Below are 6,359 nucleotides of genomic sequence, written 5' to 3'. Positions count from 1 at the left end.
TGAAATGTCACAATTGCTGTGTGGTTCTCTATTGTCTGGAAAGTGTATTTGTTGGTAGAATCCTATGCTGAATCTGATGGACAGAAGAGAACATGTTCTACTTCTTACAAATTATCATCAACTCATGCAATCATCCTTGATTAGATTTAACAGAAGTATCTCAAAAGAACATTTGCCCCTATCTTGCATTACCCACAGGGGCACTGACCTTGTACATTATGTTTATTCTCATTGGAATATCTAGGTCTTAACATGGTTCCAGAGATGTAGTTACCTGTTGAATGGATGAATAAATGAGTGAATGAAAGCCTACTATTGTGAAAGATCCATTGTGTAAGTGGTTGAAAACTTTCTGATGGTAAGCATCACAATCGGCAAGTTAGTTGATACAAATAATAAAGGAAAGAGTTATTAACTCATGTAATGTCTCTAAAGAAGAAAAGCCTGGAATACATTATCAGTTCCCTCATGTATATTTTCAAGAATTCATGAATTTTTGCCTAAAAATGTGGACTTTCTTCCCTGACTGACATTCCCTACAGTAACCAGTTGGCTGCAGTGCTTCTTTTCTCACATCCAACATGGCGCTGACCTAGAGGAGAAAGCAATGCCCTTTGTCTTGTGTCTGTTTTGAGAAAAAATAAATAAACAAAACCCTCAACTATAAGCACACATGTGGGCCTAATCCTTGGCTCAGTGGTCAACACTAGACTTTATGGTCAACCCTACTAGCAAAGAGGAAGTGCCTGCCATGATTGCTGTAGAAGTGTTACAAGGTTCTTAATTAAAGGTGAGCTCAATTACCTTCTCTGGGAGAAGGGGAAGGCACAGGATGCCTGAATAACACTTGACTTTTGCTAATAAGGAACAAAAGGGGACAGAAGAACAACCACACGAAGAAATGTATTAGTAAGAAACATTTAATATTTCTCAAAATAAAATTTCTCAGTGAAACAGATTATTTTGTTCAAGATGTTAAAAAGTAGAATACAAAGGCAGTTCTTATGAAATATAGAACGACATTCTCCTCTATCCAGCTTTTCTCAATCTATTGTAAGGAAGATCAGAAAAATAAATAAAGTTTAAGCCACCTATGTGAGATGATCTAAATTTATTCACAATAGTCAGATATCAGTTGTACCTTCTTCCTAAAAATACTCAACGTAAATTCTCATTGCCCTGCCATGTAAACACTGGTTACTGGTTCTACACCAGTTTAGCTTCCTATGTGCTGTGGATGAGGAAATTGAGTTCTCAAAAGTTATTTACCTTGGTCAAGATTACAGAGCTGATAATGACAGGTTTCAAGATAGGAACAGTCTGCCTCTTAAGTTGTAGGTCAGTTACCTCCAAACGAAACAGATGTACATAGGAAATTATTTCTCTGTCCACTGTGAAGTGATTAATGGAAAAGGAAATATTTTCCAAAGAATTTCAAATAAGAGGCATTATTATTTCAACAGTTCTTATCTATGCAATAACCCATTCAATATCTACTTCATGTTTACAACTGAAAAATACAAACTAAACTGCAACTTCTTTTGTGAAGAATACAGAGTATATTGTTTTTAGTTAGAATATATTCTTTTTTATAACTTTATTTTGTTTATTTATTTTACATGTTGCTTATGGTAGAACCCAGTGCCTCATAAGTGCAAGGCAAGTGCTCTACCAGCTGAGAAATATCCCCAGCCCCTAGAATGTATTCTTTTAATCTCGAACTATTCCTGTTGTAGTAGATAAGTCAGTAGCAATATTAAAAGAAACATGCAAACAATCATTGGCAAATGCTAAATGTAAGATCATACAGCAACTTTTATTTGGTAAACTTCAAGACGCACAAAGAATCTTTCTTTCTCCTTCCCTTGTCCTCTGTGTTTCTTCAGTAAAGGAGATTGAACTGCTGATCTTGTACTTTCCAGGCAAGTACTCTACCACTAAGTTATATCTGTAATCCTTTCCTTTCTCTTTATGCATGTAAAATATTCCATGTATGACCCTTAACAATCTTGTTAATAATTTACACATTCTTTACACCTTGTGATTTTCCATCCACATCATCATCAAATATTTCTGTGACAACATAAGTTAGCCTTACAGATAAGGAACAAATATCCTAACTGGTGATATTATTTATTATTAGTAAATTATTATTATTATTGTTATTATTATTATTATTATACTAAGGTATTAAACCCATGGATGCTTAGCCACTGAGTTACACCCCCCAGCCCTTTTTCTTATTTTTTACTTTGAGACAGGGTCTTGCTATGTTGCTTAGTGCTTCCCTAAATTGCTGAGTCTGCCTCAGCCTCCTGAGCTGCTGGGATTACAGACATGTGCTACCACCCCTGGCTCTAATAATTCATTTGGTTTAATAAAATATAAGGACTATATACTTATCTGGCAGGGGAGATACCATGATCATGAACATGATTTTCCCTGGGCAAGGCGTATCCATTGCTCTCCAGATAGGATACCCCTGCGGTTTCTCAAGGTTAAGAAACTCGGAATAATTTGTGGTAATGAGGGACTGCTTTCATGCTTTCCAGGGAAAATTTTTTAAAAAGAGAAAAAAAGTAAAAAAGAATCATATAAAAGTTAGTAAGAATAAAACTAATCAGTAAAAATTTTGATAAAGGAATAGGAAATTCAGTAAAAAGAAAAATTCTAATGGGAAAATCAATGAAAACAATGATTTTATATACATACACTATTAGTCTGGCAAACAAAAAGATTATCATTATTCTTTATTTGGGCAAATATCCAGTGACATGAGCTGTCTTATAATTCTGAAAGGAGTTTAAGTATTAAATATTGGTTCTTACATGTTCAATAGAAATTTATCAGCATCTAATAGTTTTAACATATATTTCCCTATTACTGAGAAGTTCCATTTTTGATGATATATGCACATATGCACAATAAACTGTAATTTCACTTTACTTCATCTACGAAGATGCAAAATATATTTTTTAAATTAGAATATACATTCTATTAAATACACATACATATATGTTTGGGGGGGGGGTTATATCTCTGTTTACTGCAGCATTCTTTGTAATTAAGAGCCAAAAATAAAACTGGGAACAATGTAAAGATCTTTTTATGTAGGAAAAATTTAATTACATGTAGTTTATTGATAAAATAAATTATTAAACATGGGCCTGATGGCTGACAGCTGAATGCTGACAGCTAGGAGTTGGCAGGTCAGCAGTATTCCCCACTGAACATAAAGAGCTCTCACAGAATGTGAACAGTCCTCCAACAGGTCACCGTGTAGCATGGTGGAACAAGACCGAGGCAAAACTACCCTGAAATCACCATTAAAACAAGACAGTCAATGACACCATGCAACCACAAAAACAGACAGACAAGCACTCAAGCATCATTGCTTTTGATTAACAGCTTGTTGCTTCTTGAAATGAAAGTCTATGAACTCGAGGATTGGAATGAAAAGTCTGACCCTATTTGAATTTTTCTTCTTCCCTATTTAAAGCATAAAAGGAGTCCAGTCACAGAATTATTGCATATTTTTCTACTGCACCCAATTCAAAGCTGGCCATTTTATTCTTCTGTCTTTCTCAAAGACACTTAGCATGAGGTGGGCTGAAGTCCTCCACTCATTACTGTTTAGTTTCAAGTTTTTACTTTAATCCTGTTACTTATCATATACTTATTATTGCATGTTTATGTTTCTTTGCCTACTTCCCCTCAAGATCTTGAGTTCCTAGAAAGAAAATTGGGCATCATGTATCCAATACAGTGATTTCCATAAATAATGAGAAAACACTTTATTGACAGAAAAATAAATAAATGGAACTAACAATTTCATTAATAACTGCATAAACAAAATCACTGGGAAACAATTAACTTTTCATTTCAGGCATATAGTGTTGTATATAAAGGAGTTACTATATATTAAAGACTAAGTAAAAGTAATCTGTTTTCTGACACTTTATTTTATCATCTCACATCTCACTTCTTCTTAATCCAACAGAAAGGGGGAGAAAAAAAGAGAAATCAGGGAGAGATCACAGTTTGTCAATTCTCAAACAGGCAGCTTTGATTTGCAATTTCCAAAACCCTATTTTGAGAGTTGTGAGCACAGTTGTATATTAATTATGGGGATTTATAAAACCCTGTGGCTTTATATGTCCAAACAGAAGAAGGTTTTAATTCTGGGGGAAATTTTCTCCAGATTTTGATGTGAACTAAAATTTCATGCATCGACCGTGCACTAAGGAAGATCAGAAGGTCCCCTTAGTGCGATCAGAGCTATTCCCGTGATTTACCTCTCAGTGGGTTGAGAGGAAATGGAAAAGCAGAAGCATTGATTTTGAAGAAATTTCTTGTCTTGCAAACCACACATTACCCAAATAGATTTACTCTTAATCTTTTAATAAACTGAAACAGTTAGTGATTTCTGCAAATGGCGTCTCAGCTTAATCTCACAGAAGACTCAACAGTTCTGCAGTGGATTAGAGAGGTCTCCCATCTTTCAATATTTGTCTTTGTTCCTTTCAGTAGCTGAATTTAATTCTTATTATCCTCAATGACAATGCAATTTCAGATGATGAAATTTCTCATGTGAAACCTACACCTTTCAAATAATAATTCACAACTCCAAATTGGATTTATGTGTGTGCGTGCACATAGCTTACCTGAAGATGACAGACAGTCTGATTTGTGAACATATAATTCATTTCATAGATTAAAATGTTTTTACAAATAAGAAAGAAAACACTGTTATTTGTGAGGAAAGATTAAATTTGCATTATCCTCAGGTTCATAATGATAGATGAAATGGCAAAAGAAAAACAAAATAAAAAGCTCCCCCCTCCAAAAAAAAAAAAAAAATCCTTTGTAGTTTAAATCAGTGTGTGTGAACCAGTAATGTTAGGAGGGTTCTGATTCTTCTTGTACTGGCCCAGAATCAGATGTGCATTATTTCTTTCCTATTTGTCTGTATCATATGCCTAATTGTTTGTTCCCCCCCCCACCTTGAAATTTTACCAGCCCATCTGTTTGTCATTTCCATCAAAGTGATCTTTAAAATCACATTAAAAATCAAACAAGACAAACATGAAATTTGCCTGTTTGGTGCTAGAATGTTAAACCTCTTACCCAGGTACAGGAACTACTCTGCATTTCACAATGTACCTTATGTTGATTGTCATAGCTTATGTGCAAATGAGGAACCTGAGATTCAGAATTATGGAAATAATTCCTATAAAGTCTAGAGCAGAATGCTTTAATAGCAGGACTCTAGGAATTTTAAGTTGGACAATTCTTTGTTAGGGATACACTTCCATGTAGTTTAGAATCTTTTGCAACTTCCCTACCCTCTATGACACTAGGCTTGTATGAATTTCTTGCTTCCAGTGTGGAAAGAGAAAGGTATCCAATCATTCCAAATTTTTCCCCAGCAAAATTGTGAAAATTGCCCTCTGTTCAGAAGCATTGGTCTGGATATAATATCTTTTTCATAATAAATTAATTCACATATTGAATGGTCTTACATATACGTGCTTCATTATTCCCAAATAATCCTAGTTTCCCTTATTTCTTGACTGAGTTTTGGAAGATCTTGGATTCAGAGACAGTCTGTCTGAGTTGTTTTGTTTGTTTGTTTGTTTAGTTTTGTTTATCAGAGTTACAACATTAACTACTTTTATCACTACAGGAAAGTTCTCAGTTCCTCTCTACCTTGGATGCATTTTAATTTAGGACAGATTATCACACATAATTCAATGCGTTTTCCAAGGGTCAAGTTAGGTTTTCTAGACAAAGGTCTTGGTTTGGGGGCCATTCTGGATTGATTGCCATGGTCATCAGGTGAAGGATCAAGTTTTCAATCTGGCTGCTCTTCTTCCATTTTTGCTCTTGACTAACCAAGGAGCAGAGAACCTGCCCAGTGAAGTAACCATGTTGAATACAGAGAATCAGGCAGCCTCTTTTCTGCTTATTGCTTCTCACTAGAACTCCTGTCCCCCAAACATGTCATTACTACAATGTCTCCTTACTGCATAACCTGCCATAAATACTCTTCTCTCTCAATCTACTCTTGACCACAGTCTGGTCACTAGAAGAATTGTTAAATCCCAGGAAATAGAAAATCAGCATCTCCTGCCACCTCTTTTAAAACTCTTGGATAAAACCTCACTCTATACTATGAACCATTTTCCACTTGATTATTTCCCATGAGCACGTTTGTTAATTCTTCGAAACTTCTGGTAAGCTTTCTGCGTTCTCAGAACTAATGACCTTGTCCTTACATCCTTATCAACCCCTCCTTGCTTAGTTGAGGTAGCTATACGTATCTTTCTATTGATTAAATACAGAAATGTACCTACTGG

The 6,359-nt window shown here is 35.0% G+C and overlaps 1 pseudogene; it reads left to right on the top strand.

Annotated features, from left to right (window-relative positions):
* Window positions 1-2,395: 2,395 nt before the first annotated feature.
* Window positions 2,396-2,551, top strand: LOC143384573 (U1 spliceosomal RNA; annotated as a pseudogene).
* The last annotated feature ends 3,808 nt before the right edge of the window (window positions 2,552-6,359 follow it).

This window comes from Callospermophilus lateralis, chromosome 18, assembly GCF_048772815.1.
Source record: "Callospermophilus lateralis isolate mCalLat2 chromosome 18, mCalLat2.hap1, whole genome shotgun sequence".
NCBI classification, from domain to species: Eukaryota; Metazoa; Chordata; class Mammalia; order Rodentia; family Sciuridae; genus Callospermophilus; species Callospermophilus lateralis.
The sequence above is the reverse complement of the archived record's forward strand: the minus strand, read 5'-3'. Positions and strand labels throughout refer to the sequence as shown.